Here is a 21,393-nt window from a genome sequence, read left to right as displayed (position 1 = left end):
CAGCACTAGCAAGTTGCTTCCAGAGTAGCCTTGAACTTCTGGAGCCAAGAAATTCTCTCACCTCCGCCTTCTGAGCTACTGAGACTATAAGCACATGCCATCCTGCCCAGAGGATTTGCAAGATTTATGGAAAACAAAACCTTGGCATGAAAACCAACTAGATGACTGGTACCTCTGCTTTTCATGACTCTGCTTCTGTTGAAGAGCCTGAGCCCTCACGAAGCCAGCAATGACAAGTCTCAATGGTCGCCCATGCCGAGGAAACCATTGACATGCCAAAACCATCAGCCCCCAAAGTGCACTTACAGAGGTATGTGTCCCTAGATACCATCGCCATTCATTTCTCGGCATCCTGGGAGGAGGAAGAGGAGGAAGAAGAAGAGGATTTCAGGGGGTACCTGGAGGAGGGGCTAGATGACCAAAGCTTTGTAATGGTGTTTGAAGCCAAGGAGGACCTGTATCTTGAACCCCAGGGTGGCCATGACCCTGTGGGCTCTGCTGCAGCAACCATCCCGGCAGATGGACTGTCCATATCTGAGACACCTGCCATTTTGCCCATCTCTGAGAACACTGTAAAGCTGCTGGAGTCCCCTGCTCTAGCAGTGCAAGTATTAAGTACAGTGCCACTGGCTCTGTCCCCAGGGTCTTCTTCATCTGGGCCCTTAGCTAGCTCTCCAAGTGTGTCATCTCTTTCTGAACAGAAAACCAGTTCTTCATCCCCATTGTCGTCTCCTTCCAATTCTCCTGTCCATTCATCCAGTGTGAAGCCCTTCATGAGCCTGGTGAAGTCCCTGTCAAACGAGGTGGAGCCAAAAGAATCCCCCCACCCCCTAGGGCACAGGCACTTGATGAAGACTCTGGTCAAGTCCCTGTCCACAGACACTTCTCACCAGGAGTTGGATACCTTGTCCTATAAGGCCCCTGACCCCAAACTCAGTCTGCACCTGTTCAAACAGTTCACACAGCCATGGAACACGGGTGAAGACTCCAAGAATGTGCCTTCTTCCCGGCTGACTTCTCCCTCTGGCACTGGCTCCTTTGTTAAAGTGTCTGAAATGGAGGCGAAAAGCAAAGACACTAAACACTGTCTTTCCGAAGTCATCTGTGAGCCCTTCAAGCTCCTCAGCAAAATCATTGGGGAGGAAAGTGGCAGCCACAGACCCAAAGCCTTATCTTCATGTGCTTCAGAACTCTCCAATCTGTCCAGCTTGAATGGGTACTTGGAAAGCAACTACAGCATCAAAGAGGAGGAGTGTGACTCCGACACCCCCAGGAGTGACCACCCAAAACCCACCGAGGAAGCTGTGCAGGAACTTGAGACCAATGGTTCCCAGGGGAGCATTCTGAAGGATTTAGGCCTGAAGACAAGTTCTCTCGTTCTTGAGAAATGTTCTGTCTGCCTTACTGATCAAAGAGAACACAGAGTTCTATGAACTGTACACTGAGGACTTTGAGCTGGAGACTTAGGGCAAAGGGAGACTTGATATGCCCCTAGATGTCCCCCTCAAGTCAGAGGTGCTTGCCAAAGATGGCCTGGTTCTGGACATCAAGGACGAAGCGGACTCAGCCACCCAGCTCCAGGAGTTACCAGTGAAGACATTGGGCTTCTTTATAATGTGTGTCTATGTGTACCTCATCCTCCCCCTCCCCTACTACATGAGTGGACTCTTCCTGAGCATTGGCCTTGGATTCATGACTGCTGATTGCATGATCTGTGTTTTCACACCACCAAGTGCTCATACATTCCACGAATCACATAAAACTCTGTGACACTGGAACACAAGATCCCTGGACATAAAAGAGCCTGAAATATTAAAGGGATGGATGAATGAGATCTACAACTATGATCCAGAAACTTATCATGCGACTTTGACTCATGCAGTCTTTGTCCAGGCTTGAGGGTGGAACCTTAAGACTTTCAAAACCACCAAAAAAAAACATATCCAGAAGGGCAAGCTACAATGAAACGAAGCCAGAGGTTACCTACATCAGCCAGAAAATCTACAACCTCTCAGACAACAAGATTTATCTTGTACCTATTTAGTCTGGCTAGCCAACGAATCTGGAATAAAAAGCACCCCATTTGTATCGAGCTTGGTCGGCAAGATAACTTTATGTCCAAGGCTCAGAAGGATAGGGACACTTGTGAGGAGAAGCCCCCTGCTGAGAAAGAGCTGGGGAGTGAAGATGTGAAGAAGCTGCCCCAGCTTCAAGAAGGGACGAAGTCTAGAGAAAAAGAAGAGTGGTTTAGGAGGTTCATCCTGGTGCCTAAATTGAAGTCAGACATCAAGAAGCTGCCTTGCGTTGCTGGAAGTAAATCAGGGCTTTTACCCACCCACAGCAGACACAGCAGTCCCTGGGGGCACCTGACCAATAGCCAGAGAAGCAGCAAAGACAGCATGGAGGAGATGATGTCCCAGCCCAAACAGAAGGAGCTGGTGGGCAGCTTTCGGCAGAAGGTACTGCTGGACTACAGTGTGTACATGGGTAGGTGTGTGCCCCAGGATGAGCGAAGCCCCTGCAGGAGCCCTGTGCAGAGTGAGGAGAGAAGCCCCACAGCTGGGGAGAAGTTGCCAGAGGCCCCACCCTCTGAGGAGGAAGAGCAAGAAGCCTGGGTGAATGCCTTGCTTGGAAGAATATTTTGGGACTTCTTAGGTGAGAAATACTGGTCTGATCTGGTGTCAAAGAAAATCCAGATGGAACTCAGCAAAATTAAGCTCCCCTACTTTATGAATGAGCTAACACTGACAGAACTTGACATGGGTGTGGCTGTGCCAAAAATCCTTCAGGCCTTCAAGCCTTATGTTGATCACCAAGGACTCTGGATCGATTTGGAAATGTCTTACAACCGGGTCCCTTCTGATGACTCTCGAGACCAAAATGAACTTGGCCAAACTAGGTAAAGAGCCTATTGTTGAAGCCCTGAAGATTGGAGAAATTGGCAAAGAAGTTTGCAGGCCCAGGGTATACTATCTGGCCGACAGTGATGAAGAATACCAAGTGGTGTTATTGTGTTCCCCAAAATTGTGCAGGCTAATAAAATTATCTGGGGCCAGAGAACAGGATGGCCACAAAATTAAACATGAGGATAGGCAGTGGTAGCACATGCCTTTAATCCTAGCATTCTAGAGACAGAAATACCTCTGGATCTCTGAGTTCAAGTCCACATTAGAAACTGCTAGGCATGGCGACACATGTCTTTAATCCCAGAAATCCAGCCTTTAATCCCAGGGAGTGACAGCAGAAAGTAGAAAGATATAAAAGATATGAAGACCAGAAACTAGAAGAATTTGGCTGGTTAAGCATTTTGGCTGGTTAAGCTTTCAGGCTTTTGAGCAGCAGTTCATCTGAGATCGATTTGGATAAGGACACAGAAGCTTGTAGTCTGTGGAAACAAGACCAGCTGAGGAACTGACGAGGTGAGGTAGCTGTGGCTTGTTCTGCTTCTCTGATCTTCGAGCATTCACACCAACAACTGGCCTCAGGTTTGATTTTAATAAGAAGACATTTTAAGTTTTATGCTACAAAGGAATGTGTCTAAGCCAGTAATTCTGTCATGGCTTCTCTCAGGCCTATCTTGGAAACAGATATACCCACCAAAACAATGTTCTCCAGTAAAGTTGCAGAGATGGTATTGGGTGCTGGTAAATGGAACTGAAAGTCTCTATTTCCCAAAAGAACTTCCTACATCATGGTATCCTCTCTGTGAATAGCTGAAAATTGATGCTTCACTAATAGAAACCCCAGACCCCATGTGTTGTGACTATACCCAGTATTTCATTAAATAGCAGCATTTTCCCTTTGGTTCTCACCCCTTATTTACATTTTATTTTTTCAGAATTGTGGTGATATTTTGTGCTATAACAAAGAAAGCTTGCCTAAAGATCAGAGGGTGGAGCTACCCATTAGTAAACCATAGAGGTCTGGAGGTCTCTATAGAGACAAGATAGGAAGTAATATGGATGGGCAGAGAGAGAAATATAAAGTGGACAGAAAGTGCAGCTTGGCCCCTTCTTAGTCTGAGGGTAATGGAGGTAAGAGGTGATTTTGGCTGCTCCTTTATTTCTCTGATCATTCAGCCCTTACCCCAATATCTGGCTCTGAGTTTTTTATTATTAAGACCAATTAGAATTCATGCTACACAGAATTATGTGTGGGATGAAATGAGAGTGGAAGAAGACAAGAAATTATCAGTTAAGGTATCCAATGAGAAAGATGAGGTAGACATCCACGTAAACAAACTGAAATAGCCATGTAGGCAAAAGAGAACTTGTCAGAGTGAATTGCTAAATGGTCTTATTATTAAAAAACCCAAAGCCACATATTGGTGTTATAACCAAGATATCAGAGGAATAGGACAAGCCACAGCCAACCTCAGCTTACCAGCCTGCAGCCTCCAAAAAAGACCTACATCCTGTGTACTCATGCCTATATGCCTTTCAGTCCCTGACACTCACCTCCTCTCCCGCCCAGCTACATCACTTTTTTCTGTTTGCCCAGTTATTCCCACTTCCTGTCTGTCTGTACAGACCTCCAGACCTTTATGGTTAACTGGTGCTGGAATTTAAGGCATGGGCCACCCTGCCATGCTCTGTTCCCAGTTTGGCCTTGAACTCACAGAGATCCAATTGGACCTATGTCTCTGGAATGCTAGGATTAAAGGCGTGTGCTACCATTGCCTGACCTCTATGTTTACTATAGTGGCTGTCTTTTTCCTCTGATCCTCAGATAAACTTTATTGGAGTACACAGAAAAATATCACCATAGTCATTGCATGATAATTTATTGAACAACTGATTGAGGAGTTAATGATTCAGTATGACATGACAAGTTCATAAAAAGTATTTTAACCAAAAAGTTATTGCTGGCATAATTGTGTGCCTAATAATCATTCATAATGTTCTAAAATCTCTGCTTTGCACATTTTTAATTTGTTATATTAACCCATACATGATTCTGACTGATTATTTTTGGTACAAGAGAAAACATGCTTTCAAGAAATCAGATCAATATTGTTTCAAGTATTTACTTTCATTTTACATATGCATTAGTTTTGAACATTGTTGTAAATAGAAGCTTTAAATGTTCATTCTTAATTTTTTATTTTTCCATTCATTTTCTTTTTGAGAGTATATAATGGCTTTACTTCTTTTGTCTCTAATTTCCAAACACTACTATATATTTCTCTTTGGTCTCTTTCAAAATAATCTCTTTTTCTGTTAATTGTTGTTAGAAGCACATATATAATCCTAAATGTAATCTGCTCAGTCTGAATAATGTTACTTGTATTTATGTGTTCAGGGCTGACCCTTTGTTATTGTATAACTTTGGCATGCCAGACTATGTATCTTAGTCTCAGAGTTCTTTAGTTGCCTGAAGTCCTTTCAGTAGGATTGGAGCCACATTTTCCTTCCCTGTCCACTTTCCATGTCTATTGTATTTGTCTTTCTTCTGATCATGTTTAGGCAGTCACAACAATGAGATTGCCAGGAGACATTACTAGGAGACACAATCTCACAGCAACCTCTCTCATTCCCTGGTTCTAATGATATTTCTTCCCCCATTTCTGAAATGGTCCCTGAGCCTTGGCAGAGAGAGTCATTTCATAGATGTGTCCATCGGGACTGGGCTTCATAACTCTGCATTTTGAATGGTTGTAGTTTTCTATAATCCTACTTATGTTGCAGAAAGAAGCTCTCTGGGTGGAGGGCGAGGACTACAGTTATCTGTGGGTAAAATGACCACTATTTAGTATGTAGTTAGGTAATGTGCTGGTTTACTAAAGTGGCTGATGTCAGTTATCCTTCTAAATAGAAGACTTCACGAGCCCTGGTTAGTTGTCAAGGTTCAGTATCAGGCATGATTTCTCTCTTACCGAGAGAGTCTTCAGCCCAATCAGAGACATGTTGGATTTGTGTGTCACTACAGCACCCTTAGGTTTATTGTGCCATGCTGATAGTTGGGGTTCATAGGCTTCAGAGCTGGGTAGGACTGTTGGTTGCTTCCATTCGTTGAAATCCTGTATGAAAACTAATACTCATGGAGGAGGACTCCATGTCATTTTTTATCTCTGGAGCCTATGACCTGTCTAAAATTTACATGTATCATGATATCTTGAGTAATGGGGATTTGACTTCCACTCCTGTAAGACAACCAGGGAAAAAAGCAATAGCTTATAGTATTTGGAGAGTCTCTTGAAGAACACTGACCAACAACTCAAATGACGGCTTCTCATGCTTCATGTTGAGGTTATTGTTAGATGGTCTTTGCACATGGTATGAGGGTATCTCAAATTTTAGGCATAGTTAATGTTTAAAATAAAATACCTTTACAATCTTTGGTGTTACCATGTAACTGTCATGATTAAAATATGATACAGAAAGAGAAAAGGTAGATTTGTTTATATCCAAAATGATATATCCCAGAGGCTCTACAATTACAGACTTTCAATATGGGGTCTCTCTAGTGGAAATCCATGTGGGCAAGAACACTGCAAGAAAAGGAAGATGCTGTACTTTAAAGTGAAACATTTTTCTCTCTTTTACTGTGGTATTTCATTTTTAAAAGAAATTCTTATTTCTTTTGGCTCTCATGGTTTATACTGGCTATTTGACACATGACAATCATCCTGAGTGATGTCAGCTTGGTCCCCCCAAACAAATATTCCATCTTATATCCCATGTTTTCTGTTGCATGTGGATGCTAGATTTTAAGCTCATGTATATTTCAATCAAACAACCAAAGAGGTGATGTAACTAAGCAAGGAAACGGGGAAAGGGGAGATCATCCAAGGGGAGGGGAATAGTGTATAGTGTTATAAAGAGATAAAATGGAAACTTCAATGGTATGGGAATGGGAGAAGATGGTAATGGCAGAAATATGGTAATGTACAAACAACACTAGAGGTCCTTATGGAAAACCACTAATATAGAACCTTCTTAAAATATTAACATATATGAAAGGAATTCAAATGGAGTCACTATGTAATGAGGGAGATAATTCTCCAACTAGATACCTTATGCCACCAATAAAACCTCTACTGACAGGAATTGGTTGCATTATTTGGGTCATTGTCCAAAAGGTTTCCATAAACTCCCACCACAAAGAACATCCTAGGCTAATTCAATGCTACTGGTGACTCTCCACAACATGAAGCTATGACCCCATTGATAAAGACACTAATTACTTACATGATTGAACATGGAGAAATTGAGCTGGTGCCCAATTATTAGCTTCACTCCTACTGAGTAGTATTCATTGTACTTGAAGTTACACTACAAGCTACCAGAGGAGGGGTTTAACTGTCAATATTAATCAGCTGAAAATACTGAGAACCGCCATAGAGACCTTCCCAGAAGAAGATATACAGATATAATATTGGCAGAAAGGTTATGATTTTGATTGGATTGAGGGCCCACTCCATGAGATGGAACCAACAGAAAAGACAGCTGAATTGGGAAAGGATCCTGAGATTAGATAGGTCATGGAAAACCTCCTGTTATTACTCTGTTAATGGAAAAATGAAATAAAATGACTCTAAATAAATAATGCTAAACCAATAGATTAGTGCTTCACTCTACACCAGACATAGCATAGAAGCTTCTTCCTGTAGTAGATGGTAATTTACACAGAGACCCACAACTGGACCCTTTGCAGAATTGAGAGACACTGAAGCACTCAGTCATCAATGGATGTTTTCATCAAATCCTGCCCCTCAATGTTTAGGGATCTGTGTAGTAGAGGAGGGGGAAAGATTGTAGGAGTCAGAGGTGTTGGATGACTCTTAGGATACAGGGTCCTGGAAACAAAACATGACTGATACCAAATAAGAACTCAGAGAGACTTTTAAAGTACACATAAGACCTAGACTGGTTCAAACCAGACTATAAGCCAGTAGTATAAAAATGTAGTAGACACAAATAATCATCACTAACAAAAAAAGTATCTGCTATTGCTACCTGCTGGGAAAACAAAATCAGTTTTGTGCAGTGGCATATAACTGGGTATGCTCACCACAATTAATGGTAGGCCTCATGAAAGAGAATAGTAGACCAAAGCAAAACTGATGCTATTCATTGATATTGTATTTTTTCTGTCTTTCTAATATCTTGATTATTTTGATGTCTGTTGTGAGAAAGAGACTGAGACAATGAGAGAAAAAGAGAAATAGAAATCGACAGATGGAAGGAAGGAGGGGGAGAAAGAAAGAGTGCAAGGGTACATCAAGTTGAGTGGGGAAGAGAGGGGGATTGAAAAAGGTGTTAAAATGGGAAATAATGATCACATTATATTGTATTTGAAAAGTTTTTAAATTAATAAATGAAATTGATTATGCTTTTAAATTTTCTGAAATATGAGATGGATATTAACTATTCTGGTCCTTTAAGAATATATGTCTTGGTCTGTGCCAGAATTCCCATCTGGACCAGAGGTGAGTGCCTGGGGTTATAGCCAGAGAGGCAACTGCCCAGGGTCCCACGGCTGGACACAGGCCATCCTGGGAGGACCTGACCAACTTGGCCCCAGATTAGAGGCAATTGGCTGGCCCTGCAGGAAGGCTCGCCCTTTCCAAGACTGCAGGCAGACACTGCAGTCTCCACACCCTGCCCCCACACCCATCTGCCTGAGACTCCAGCCACTTCCTGAGAATCAAGACCAGCCCCAAGCTTCCATCCTGCCCTGGAACTCACATCTAGACCAGAGACCAGAGGAACTCACATCTGGACAAGTGGAGCTCCCATCTGGACAAAATAAGGAGACCCAAGGACTTCCTGAGACTCAGAGTCCAGCCCCCCAGCTCCTATCTGGCCAGCACTCTCATCTGGACCAGCGCTCCCATCTGGCCCAGAGCTAGCATCTGGACCAGAGAGAGGCTCCCAAAATCTGTCAGCTCTCTCTGGACCAAGTACACCAATAAGACCAAGAAGGAACACAAGAGGAAATGGGCAGATGTCAAGGCAGAAGTACATACAACAAAATAAAGAGCAATACAGCATCACCAGAACCTAGCCCTTCTCCAACAGCTAGACCTGAACATCACGGAATGGAAGAAGAAGAAGAAGAAGAAGAAGAAGAAGAAGAAGAAGGAGGAGGAGGAGGAGGAGGAGGAGGAGGAGGAGGAGGAGGAGGAGGAGGAGGAGGAGGAGGAGAAGAAGAAGAAGAAGAAGAAGAAGAAGAAGAAGAAGAAGAAGAAAACAACCTTATAAGTAGCATCATGAAGAGGCTAGAGCCTTATATAGAAGAAATCAAAAATAAAGTAGAGGAATAGAAAAACAAAAAATGGGAAGAATGCTATAAAAAACTAGAGTAAAGGACAATTAAAGCAGAAGAAAACAATAAGTCCTTGAAATAAAATCATGAAAAAGCAAGGGAGAGAGTCCAACACCTGAAGGGGGAAATAGAAAAAATGAAGAAGAAACAAGCAGAAGGAATGCTGGAAATAGAAAATCTGAGTAAACAAACAGGAACTTCAGAGGTAAGTATAACCAACAGAATGCAAGAGATGGAAGAGACTATCTCTGGTGTTGAAGATATGGTAGAAGAAATAGATTCATCAGTCAGTCAAAGAAAACACTAAAACCAACAAAGTTATGACCCAAAAATATCCAAGAAATTTGGAAAAGACCAAACCTACGAATAATAGGGATAGAGGAAGGAGAAGAATACCAACTCAAAGGCACAGAAAATATATGTAACAAGATCATAGAAAAAATCTTTCCCAACTTAAAGAAGGAAATGCCTATGAAGATACAAGAAGCCTACTGAACACCAAACAGACTAGACACCCCAAAAAAGTCCCCTTGCCACATAATAACTAAAGAACTAAACATACAGAATAAAGAAAGAATATTAAGGGCAGCAAAGGAAGAAGGCCAAGTGACTTATAAAGGCAAACCCATCAGAATAACACCCGATTTCTCAATGGAGAATTTGAAAGCCAGAAGGACCTGGAGAGATATAATGCAGACACTAAAAAACCATTGATGCCAGCCTAAACTAATATACTCAGCAAAAGTTTCAATCATCATAGATGGAGTGAACAAGACCTTCCAAGACAAAGCCAGATTTAAACAAAACTTACCCACAAATTCATCCATACAGAAAGCACTGGAAGGAAAATTCCAACCTAAGGAAGGCAGATACACCCATGAAAACACAGGCAACAGATAACAACACAGAAGTAAACCCCAAAGAAGAGAAGTACATACACACTACAACCAAAAAATAAAAATAAGAACAGGAACGAACAATCACTGGTCATTAATATCCTTTAATATCAATGGACTTAATTCACCTATAAACAGACACAGGCTAACAGAATGGGTACGAAAACAGGACCCATTTTTCTGCTGCATACAAGAAACACACCTCAAATTCAAAGACAGACAACTCCTAAGAATAAAAGGCTCAGAAAAGACTTTCCAATCAAATGGTCTTAAGAAGCAAGATGGTGTAGCCATCCTAATATCCAGCAAAATAGACTTCAAACTAAAATCAATCAAAAGAGATGATGAAGGACATTACACACTCATCGCAAGAAAGATCCACCAAGATGAACTCTCAATTCTGAACAATTATGCCCCAAACACAAGGGCACCCACATATGTCAAAGAAACATTACTAAAGCTTAAATCACATATAAAACCCCACACATTAATAGTGGGAGACTTCAACATCCCACTTTCACCTCTGGACAGATCGGCCAAATTGAAACTTAACAGAGACATAATAGACTTAACTGATGTTATGGCTCAAATGGACTTAATCGATATCTCCAGAACATTCCACCCAAACAAAAAAGAATATACCTTCTTCTCAGCACCCCATGGAACCTTCTCTAAAATCGACCACATACTTGGCCACAAACAAATCTCAACAGATACAAAACAATTGGAATAACCCCCTGTGTTCTATCAGACCACCATGGTTTAAAGTTAGATTTCAACAACAGAAAAAACTACAGAGATCCTACAATCTCATGGAAACTGAATAATGTTCAACTGAATCACCAATGGGTTAAGGAAGAAATAAAGAAAGAAATTAAAGGCTTCCTAGAGATCAATGAAAATGAATACACCACATACCCAAACTTATGGGACACTATGAAAGCACTGCTAAGAGGGAAATTCATAGCACTGAATGCCAACATAAAAAAGCTGGAGAAATCTCACGCTAGTGACTTGAAAGCACACCTGAAAGCCCTTGAACAGGAAGAAGCAAAGTTTCCCAGGAGGAACAGACTCCAGGAAATTATCAAATTGAGAGCTGAAATCAATGAAATAGAAATAAAGAAAACAATACAAAGGATTACTGAAACAAACAGTTGGTTCTTTGAGAAGATCAATAAGATAGACAAGCTCTTATCCAAACCAACCAAAAGACAGAGAGAGAGCATCCAAATTAACAAAATCAGAAATGAAAAAGGGGACATAACAAGAAGACAAAGAGGAAATCCAGAGAATCATCAGGTCATACTTCAAAAACCTCTACTCCACAAAACTGGATAATCTCAAAGAAATGGATAATTTTCTGGATAGGTACCACATACCTAAGTTAAATCAAGACCAGATAACCATTGAAATAGTCCAATAACCCCTAAGGAAATAGAATCAGTCATTAAAAGATTACCAACCAAAATAAGCTCTGGACCAGATGGTTTCATTGCAGAATTCTACCAGATCTTTAAAGAAGACTTAATACCAATACTCTTTAAATTTTTCCACACAATAGAAGCACAAGGAATATTACCAAACTCCTTCTATGAGGCTACAATTACCCTGATTCCTAAACCAAACAAAGATGCAACAAAGAAAGAGAAGTACAGACTGATCTCCCTCATGAACAATGATGCAAGAATAAACAATAAAATTCTGTTGAACAGATTCCAAGAACACATCAAAACATTTATCCACCATGATCAAGTAGGCTTCATCCCAGGGATGCAAGGGTGATTCAACATACAAACCTCTGACAATGTAATACACCATACAAACAAACTCAAAGAAAAAAAAAACATATGATCATCTTACTAGATGCAGAAAAGGCATTTGACAAAATGCAACACCCCTTCATGATAATGGTCTTGGAGCGACCAGGAATACAGGGAACATACATAAACATAATAAACGCAATCTACAGCAAGCCAACAGCCAACATCAAATTAAATAGTGAGAAACTGAAAGCAATACCACTAAAATCAGGAACAAGGCAATGCTGTGCCCTCTCTCCATACTTATTCAATATAGTACTTGAAGTTCTAGCCAGAGCTATAAGACAACATAAAGAGATTAAGGGGATACAAATTGGAAAGGAAGAAGACAAGCTCTCCCTATTTGCAGCTGACATGTTAGTATACATGAGTGACCCCCCAAAATTCAACAAAGGACCTGATACAGCTAATAAAATCCTTCAGCAACATAGTAGGATACAAGATCAGCTCACAAAAATCAGTAGCCCTCCTATATACAAGAGCCAAACAGGCTGAGATGGAAATCAGAGATACATTACCCTTTACAATAGCCACAAATGATATAAAATACCTTGGGGTTACTGTAACTAAGTATATGAAGGACTTATATGACAAGAACTTTAAGTCCCAGAAAAAAGAAATTGAAGAAGATGTCAAAAAATGGAAAGATCTCCCATGCTCATGGACAGGCAGGATTAACATAGTAAAAATGGCCATCTTACCAAAAGCAATCTACAGATTCAACACAATTCCCATCAAATTACCAACACAATTCTTCACAGATCTGGAAAGAATAATACTCAACTTCATATGTAAAAACAAAAAACACAGTATAGCCTAAAGAATCCTGTACAATAAAACAACCTCTGGAGGCATCACAATCCCCGACTTCAAGTTCTATTATAGAGATACCATAAAATAACAGCTTGGTACTGGCATAAAAACTGACATGTTGAACAATGGAATCGAATTGAAGACCCTGACAGTAACCCGCACACCTATGAACATATAATTTTTGACAAAGAACCCAAAAATGTACAATGGAAAAAAGAAAGCATCTTCAACAAATGGTGCTGGCATAACTGGATGTCAATGTGTAGAAGGCTGTAAATAGATCTATATCTGTCACCATGCACAAAACTTAAGTCCAAGTGGATCAAAGACATCAACATAAATCCAGTTACTCTGAACGTGATAGAAGAGAAAGTAGGAAGTACTCTTGAACACATTGGCACTGTTGATCACTTTCTAAATATAACACCAGTAGCACAGACACTGAGAGGATCAATCAATCAATGAGACCTGTTGAAACTGAGAAGCTTTTGTGGAGCAAAGGACATAGACAACAAGACAAAACGACAGCCTACATTATGGGAAAAGGTCTGCCCCCACCCCACCCCACCATCTTCCTCTCTCTGCAGGCCTGGCTCCCCTCTCTCCTCCCTTCCCTGCTAATAAATCTCTGAAAACTAACACTGGGTTCTGTCCTGATTGTGACCTTTCCACATGGTGACCCCATGCCACAACCAGTGCTGCAACCAGCTATGATATTCATCCTTTCATGGTGCTGTGGACTCAGATAGGAAATTCTGCTCACTCGGCTTCTGGGGGTGCCACTGTGGTACTGTGTCAGGACTGTGCTAGTGCCACCACAACTGCCATTGCTGCATCTCCCCTCACCACACATGATGCCAAGATTGGTGAGTTCTGCCCTCATTTCCTGTGACTGCAGCCTGAGTTATGTTCCTCACACTGGACCCTTGGGTGGTTGTTGAGCTCTGCTGGAACCAACTCATTCTCTCTGTTGAAGAGCTCAATGCTGTCAGACCCCTGGGGTGTCCTCATGTTGAGTTTGCTCCCAGCCCTTAAGCCTTTCTTGACAAATTAGAGAATAACCCCTGCCCATTCATTGATCCTTCTCCTACCTCATGGATGCCTGGGACCAGAGTCTGAATTATCTAACTTCTCCCAGAATGTGCAAATGAAGAGATACCTTATCCCCAAGATTTCTACTGAAGCTTTGAACCCTTCTTCTTCTTCTCCATTTCTAATTCTTTCTCTGCCATGTGCAACCACTTCTGTCCACCTGACTTCTGCTCTCCAGTAGTCCACTTCTGCCCAACTCTGTCTCTCATCTTAACTCCTCCCACTCATCGTCAAGCTGCCCTGAGAAGCACAGGTGGGTCGGAAAGCAGCCTAGCATCCATGCAAATATGTTTACAGTAATCAAGTTGGCTCTTTATCCAGAGATCAGTTTACAACCTGCCTCCTGGCAGTACTTTCTAAAGCTGTCCTCAAGCTAGCAGACATCAAAAAAAATCAAGACACAGAGTAAAATCTGTCTCTTGTCACCCCCCCATCACCCCAGACTTCCTAGACAATAGGCTGAAACTTAAGCATTTGGAGAGCAAGGCTCCTGATCCCACAGGCAGAAGTTTCAGCTCTGGCCTTTAAAGTGTACCAGGGGAGAGATGAAAAAAGCCCTAGAACAGAATTTCCAAGAATTGCCAAGCACTGGCTCCCAAAAGCCACTAACTCTCTCTTTTAAGTGAAAAATAAGGCAAGCAGGCTAGTGTGCGCTCTGCCAGGCCATCAACTGAGTCTTGTTCAAAGTGCCACCTAGAAAGACAGCAGGTCAGCTAATTGCACCTAGGCAACAAGGAGCAAGGGAGCATCAAGCTAAGACTTCCAGCAGGCTCAGTTACTTAATGGGAAAAGATTTTCCAGCTAAGGTAGGAGCTTTTATTTCATTGCTCACTCAATGTGCCTCACTCCACACCTGTCAGAAGTGCTTCTCTTCCTCATGACCACAAACAGGGCCCTGATCTCTGCCTTGTCCCTAATTCCAAAGAAATAAATTCTCATGCACCACAAGCTTTTCTCTTCCCAGTTCCCTCTTCTAATTAACTGCTCAGCTATTGGCTGCTCTGGACCACCACAGAACTGGAGTCCAGGGATCATCAAGTAAGAGACTATAACAGCTAAAATGTGTTTATACCCCCATACCCAAAAGTTCCTGGGTTCTACAAATACAGACTTTAATATAACAATCTATTGCTGTCAAATACTCTCAACAATTAATCACCTGTGTCTCCTGGATGCTAAACTAGTACAGGAAACAGGTGCCTTAAAATAATGTGTCTTTGATAAAGCTTAAAAACAATCTCTATGTCTCTCTCATTAACACTAACCCATATAAGCAGAATACTAAACACTACAATAGTCACTAACTTTCCCGTGCCTGCTTCTTAACATGTTCAAATTTTTTCCCAAGCCCCAGAAATCAGCTTAAATCCATCAGAACACATCAGACCTACTTTAGGCTTTTTCTGTATCACCAGCATCCTTTCAGACACAAAAGTGGCCAGAGTGCCAAGCCAAGAGGGACAGCCCTCCTTCCCAGGACAACTGTGTACCGTGGAAGGCCCACTTCCCTATCCACCCCCAAGAGCCAACCAATGCCCACCAAGTCAGCTAGAAGCAGTTTTTCTGGGAGAAAAGATGTCCCTATTCCTATTCACTCATTTTTTAGAATAAAAAAAAAAAAAACAGTCTGGAATGTTAGAATCCTTCCCTCACTATTGCACATGTGCAGCTTGGGGTCTTGCATCTTGCATCATCAGAAGGCACTGGCGACTACATATGCAGGGCATGGTCAAACAATCTGTGCTTCAAAAGCCAGATGCAGACCACACACTCTCTGCTCTCTGCTCTCCCTGCTCTGCTCTGCTCCCTTCTCCCTCTACCCCATCATCTTACTTTCTCCAGGGCTAGATCCCTTCTCTCCCTCCTTTCCTTCCTAATAAAGCTCTGGAAAATAATGCTGGGTTCTGTTGTGACCATGATATTTCTACACAATAATGGGCACCACGTGCTGCAACCAGCATGGCAACCAGCACTGATTATCATCCTTTTAGTCCTGCCACATCTCGATACTCAAAAACCCAGTTCTGTGTAAAAGAGCAGGAACTGGTTGTCCTAATGACACTCACTGAACCTTGACCACCTGCACCATCTCCATACTCTTTAATCTATTTCCTCTCATACTGTGTCTATGCTGGCTTTTCCAGAATTGTATAGTGTAAGCAATGCTTCCCCTCATGTCTCCAAATTTGCAGGGCTAGATCTTTATTTGCAGAACTTGTACCTGCTATTCCTGGTGTAACCATCAGAACATCACACACTAGTGTCCTCTGCATACTCCCTACTGTAGCAGGAATCTTAAAGAGTCTTATTAATAAATTCAAACCTTGGCCAGGTATTGGGGTGGATGCTTGAAGATCAGAGAATTAGAACAAGTCAGAGCTTCCTCACCTCGACAATTCCTCAGCTGATCTTGTTTCCTTAGACTGGAAACTTCTGTGTCCTCATCCCGATGACTGTCAGCTGAACTGATATTCAAAAGTCTGAATGTTTAACCAGCCAAATGCTTCTAGTTTCTGGTGTTCATGACTTATATATCTTTCTGTTTTTGCCATCACTCCCTGGGATTAAAGGCTCACTACTTGGGTTTAAAGGCATGTGTCACCATGCCTGGGTGTTTCCAATGTGGCCTTATACTCACAGAGATGCAGAGGTATTTTTGAGTCTGAAATGCTAGGAATAAAGACATGAGTGCCACCATTTTCTAGCCTCTGTATCTAATAGTGTCTGTTCTCTGTTCCCACATAAATTTATTAGGGTGCACAATATTTTGGGGAACACAATATCACCACACCCTACATCTGGTTACAGAGCACCTTTAATGACTTTTTCTATGATACTCTAGAATAAGCCTGTGTTTGCTGTCCCCACACTCCCAGTCTTACCCAAGAACACACAGTTCATGAAGTAATTTGCATGATGAGCTGCAGGGCTCAAGTTGCTTAGTCCAGTCATGGTCAAAATAGCACTAGCTCAACCCAGGGAAGGTAAAGGGGGTTGAGTTTGGGTAGGACCATAGGCAGATGCACAGCTCCCACAAATATGATGAGAGGAGAAAAAAGACAGTGGGGAGGCTGTGTCAGTGGACACCTCATTTGTTTGGAGGGGGCAAGGGACATTCATACCCTAGGAAAAATGATCCATTGGTTTCATGTAGTGGTATATTATTGGTTGGAGCAACAACCCAGAGGGCACATCATTTGCATATTCAGAGGCCACAGGAGCCAGGGAGAAGTCACCTTATATAGGTCATAAGAAGTCCAGACTGGGATGTTTTAGAGGTCTGATAAAAAACAACATGTTCCTATAATATTAGACACCAATGAGCTTATCAGTTGCTACAGGTGTCAGGGCACATCTTAACTAGCAGAGGCCAACTGCTGGGGTCTCCTGGCATCTGGGCTAAGTGTGGGAGCAATCAAATACCTCCTGCTCTCAGGATGAGAAAATCCTGAGAATTTGGCATGTTTCAACCCCTTCTTAACATAAAATGAGCTCCCATAACTTTGGCCTCCATGTAATATTCATTGTAATATACCTGCTCCTGATGCATCAATGTTGTTCCTCATTCAAGAAGAAAAAAATAGGAATAGAAAGGTATTGCTCATGATATACAATATTTAAAACACTAGCTATACAGAACAAAGAATGAGATTGAAAATTCAAGAAAATATCCATAAGTCACATATGATTGAAAACACATAATAGTTAGTCAATGGGAACTTTAAAAGTAAGAAGAGCCTAGAACCTTTTACTTCAAGTACTATAAAATCATGAAAGCTAACCAAGACTACTGTATCCAACAAAACTATGTGCTGTGCTTCAAGGAGAAACAAAAACATTACATGATATAAGCATGTGAATATTCTTCATGTCCATCAAACCAGATCCCATCTGGGAGCAATATTTCAGATTGAGGACTTGAATAAAAAGACAATAGGAAGAGAACCAATGACATTATAACTACTGAAACACAAAAGAAGACTAAGAATACAATAAGGGGGAAAACAAATAATAAAATGAGAGCAATCAACACAGAAATTTCAATAATAACTTTAAATATTGTTCTCACTTTCCTAAACAAAACATACAGGTAAACTGAATGGAGTAAGAAAAAAAATCACTCTTTATGTTGTCTACAAGATACTCATCTTACAGTCACATATAGATAGCATCTTAAGTAAAATTTTGGAAAGTATATTCCAAGAAAATGGAATTAGGAATACAGTAGGTGTCACCAGTCTAATGACTAACATAGATTTAAACTAAGAATAACCACTATAGATAGAGAAGAGAAATTGACTTTAATAAGGATTATAAGAAAAAAAACTCACAATCTTATATATTTCAGGAAACTCAGGCACACTCAATTTCATAAATGCCTACTGACTTAAAGACACAGATCACTCAAACTCAATAGTATTATGTGATTTCCTCCATACCTCACTTCCTCCAGTAGACACTATCTAACAAATAGTAAATAGATATGACCAAATTAAGTGACATCAAGCATCACATGGAGCTAGAAGATACCTGCAGAATATTCCACCCAAATGCCAAATAATGTACATTCTACTCAACAACCAAAGGAAGCTTCTTTAAAACAGACCATATATTGGGAGAAAAGAAAAACATGAGAAGTTCAGGATAGTTGAATTAACATCACTTATCCTACCTGCTCACAGTGCAACAGCTTAGAAATCTCAAGTATTTACAGAAATTTGAGATTAACCAACAACTTAATGAATGATGAGTAGGGGAAACAAAATCAGGAGAAATAAAAAAAAATCCCGAAGTAAAGTAAAGATAGTAAAAATTATAATAAATCCTCAAATGCTCCTTATAAGTAGTGATAAGAAGAAATTCATAGCTCTAGGTACCTACATTAAAAATGTGAAAGCAGAAAAAGACAGCTCCACCCTAGGTCACCATACTTCGTGCAGGAAAAACTTTACCAACAAGCCTGACTACCACTTCTAGGCCATGAGGGATCCTGAAAAGATAAACACAGCTGTGCCCCACATCACTAAACTTGGGGTGGGAAGAAGTTCACCCACGAAGCTTCTCAGAAACCTCTAATTTCAGGAATCAGTGTCCTGCCCAGTGCCATGATGGACTGAGCAGACAATGAGCCCCAAATGTGGCCTCTGGCAGATGGGCACAAATATGGGAGGGAAATGCATGGTGCAATAAGGAAGAGTCAGTACAGTTCATGTCCTGTGGCATACCTGAGGAGGTAAAAGTGGTGAGGAATGGGCTGAACCAGTTCAGCTTGGTGGGCCCTGCATCTTATTGGGGCAGCCCAGTGGAACTGACCCTCTTGACAAAACACAGTTGAGCCATCCTGGAATGTTAGCACAGGAGACCTGGCTCCACCCCTCATCTTCCATATGGTGGCATGGATGGCAGAGAGGTGCCACACCCCGAATAACACCTGAGAGAGGTGGGATAGATGGTCCTCAGATCAGAATGGTGGGAGAGCTGCCCCTACCTGCCACCAGCTGCAACATTCAGGAAAGCAGACCCTGCACTTACATGGGCAGTACAATAGAGCCAACCCTGTTGAAAGAGGTGTGGGTGAGACAGTGCCAAAGTTTTGATCATGGGAGAGCTGTCCCCATTACATTTCTGTACTCTGGCATCATGGGCAGGGACAGATGTCCTCTACCCGCCCCCAACCCCTGCCTGTCTATATCTGAGGCTGGAGGAAGAACTGGATCAAAGTTCAAAACAGTGGGAGATCTGGCCCTGCCCCTCACTGGCTACAGTGCTGGGGAGAATATTCCCTACATTGTGCCTGGGCAAGCACAGTAGAGCTGACACTGAAGGTATAGATGTGGAAGATCTGACCCTGAGGACATGAAAGCAAGAGAAGTGTCCCTGCCCCTTGCTCATTGCTGAAAGTGGTGAAATGGCCAGGAAAATGCAGGAGAGCTCATTCTGTGGTGAGGACAAGGGAGAGCTAGCTTGCTGTCCAACACAGCAACTACTCAGGCCCATAAACCAGGGTTACATGTTGGCCCACACCAACATGCACTCCATCTGTGATATGCTGGTGCACATGAAGAGTCCAATCATGCAGACTCAAAGCTGCAGTATTTATATAACTCAGGTCAAGAGCAGGATAGCCAAGAGGAATTCTAGTGAGGGCCCAGAACCAATAATGTAGCAGAAGATAAACCTTGAACCAGACCAATGATTCTTTTGTTTTGTTTTGTTTTGTTTTGTTTTTATTATGTGTTTTAATTTTATACATCAGCCATGGGTTCCCCTGTCCTCCCCCTCCCCCTTCCACCCCCACCTTCCCCCCAGCCCCTCCCCACCATTCCCATGTCCTCCAGGACCAAGACACCCCTGGGGATTCATTTAAACCTGGTGGATTCAGTACAGGCAGGTCCAGTCCCCTCCTTCCAGGCTAAGCATGTGTCCCTGTGTAAGCCCAAGGTGATATTTCTTTAAGAGACACTTTATTTCAATGTTCTTTTATCAGAATAATAGTAGTAGTTTGCCTTCAGGTCCATGGACTATCTAATATCAGGTAACGTCTATTTTAGCAGTGTTGTGTATGGGCTCCATCACTTGCAGAGACCTCGAATGTAATGAAAATGTGGCATGTTACTCCCATAACCTTTGTGACACTGTGGCATCAACATATTTTCCAGTCAGGCCACTTTAGTACTAAGGATTTACAGCCATGTTGTATTGGTGGTCATCCCTCTCCTCTAGTTATTTTTAAAGTACCTTTAAATAACATGACCACTAGTCAGTAGAGGTGGGAAAGAATCAAAGTCAAAAATAAAACCAATTCGGAGGCCTTTATAGAAAAACCACAACCAACGAAAATGCAAAGATGTGGAGTATAGTCTTAATAGACATATCTACAAACACTCATGGACTTATCTGTGAGATTGTGTGTGTGAGATTTTTGTCTCTCTGAAATTTCAGGAGCTATACCAATATGTGAGATTTTTGTCTCCCGGTTATATCAGAAGCTTTATTAACAAAGTCTTACCAACATTACTGCCCAACCATGAGATGAACAAGGGTGACACCAAGGAATATTCCAAACTGGGTAGGGAAAAGCCCATGAGGCCTCAACCTTACACTAAGAACTATGGGAAACTGAGGAAAGCAAAGAATGGGAGAGGTGGCATTACCCAGGAAGACACAGCAGTGTCAAAAGATCATCCTTGAAAGTATACATTCATGTAGCATTATAAGGACTGAACTAGTTATATTTATGTACATGCATGCAACAACTATTAGTGAACAAGGAGGCTGGGAATTTGAAAGAGGGGTGGGAGGAATATAAGAAGTATTTGGAGGGAGGAAGGGGAATTAAAGTATAGTCTTAAAAAATATAGTGCACGAGGCACAACCAATTAGGAGCCACTCAGCACTTTCTAGGCCTTTGGCACTGGGCAGTTGGTCACTATCATACCAAGCTCATGGTTTCTAGGCCCAGGCATGCGAAGGATGAAAGTCAATATCTCCATGTCATG

At 41.8% G+C, this 21,393-nt stretch overlaps 1 pseudogene; it reads left to right on the top strand.

Moving 5' to 3' along the window:
* Positions 1-229: 229 nt before the first annotated feature.
* LOC118576400 lies at positions 230-21,085 on the top strand (annotated as a pseudogene).
* The last annotated feature ends 308 nt before the right edge of the window (positions 21,086-21,393 follow it).

Source organism: Onychomys torridus, unplaced genomic scaffold (genome assembly GCF_903995425.1).
Source record: "Onychomys torridus unplaced genomic scaffold, mOncTor1.1, whole genome shotgun sequence".
In the NCBI taxonomy this organism is placed as follows: Eukaryota; Metazoa; Chordata; class Mammalia; order Rodentia; family Cricetidae; genus Onychomys; species Onychomys torridus.
The sequence above is the reverse complement of the archived record's forward strand: the minus strand, read 5'-3'. Positions and strand labels throughout refer to the sequence as shown.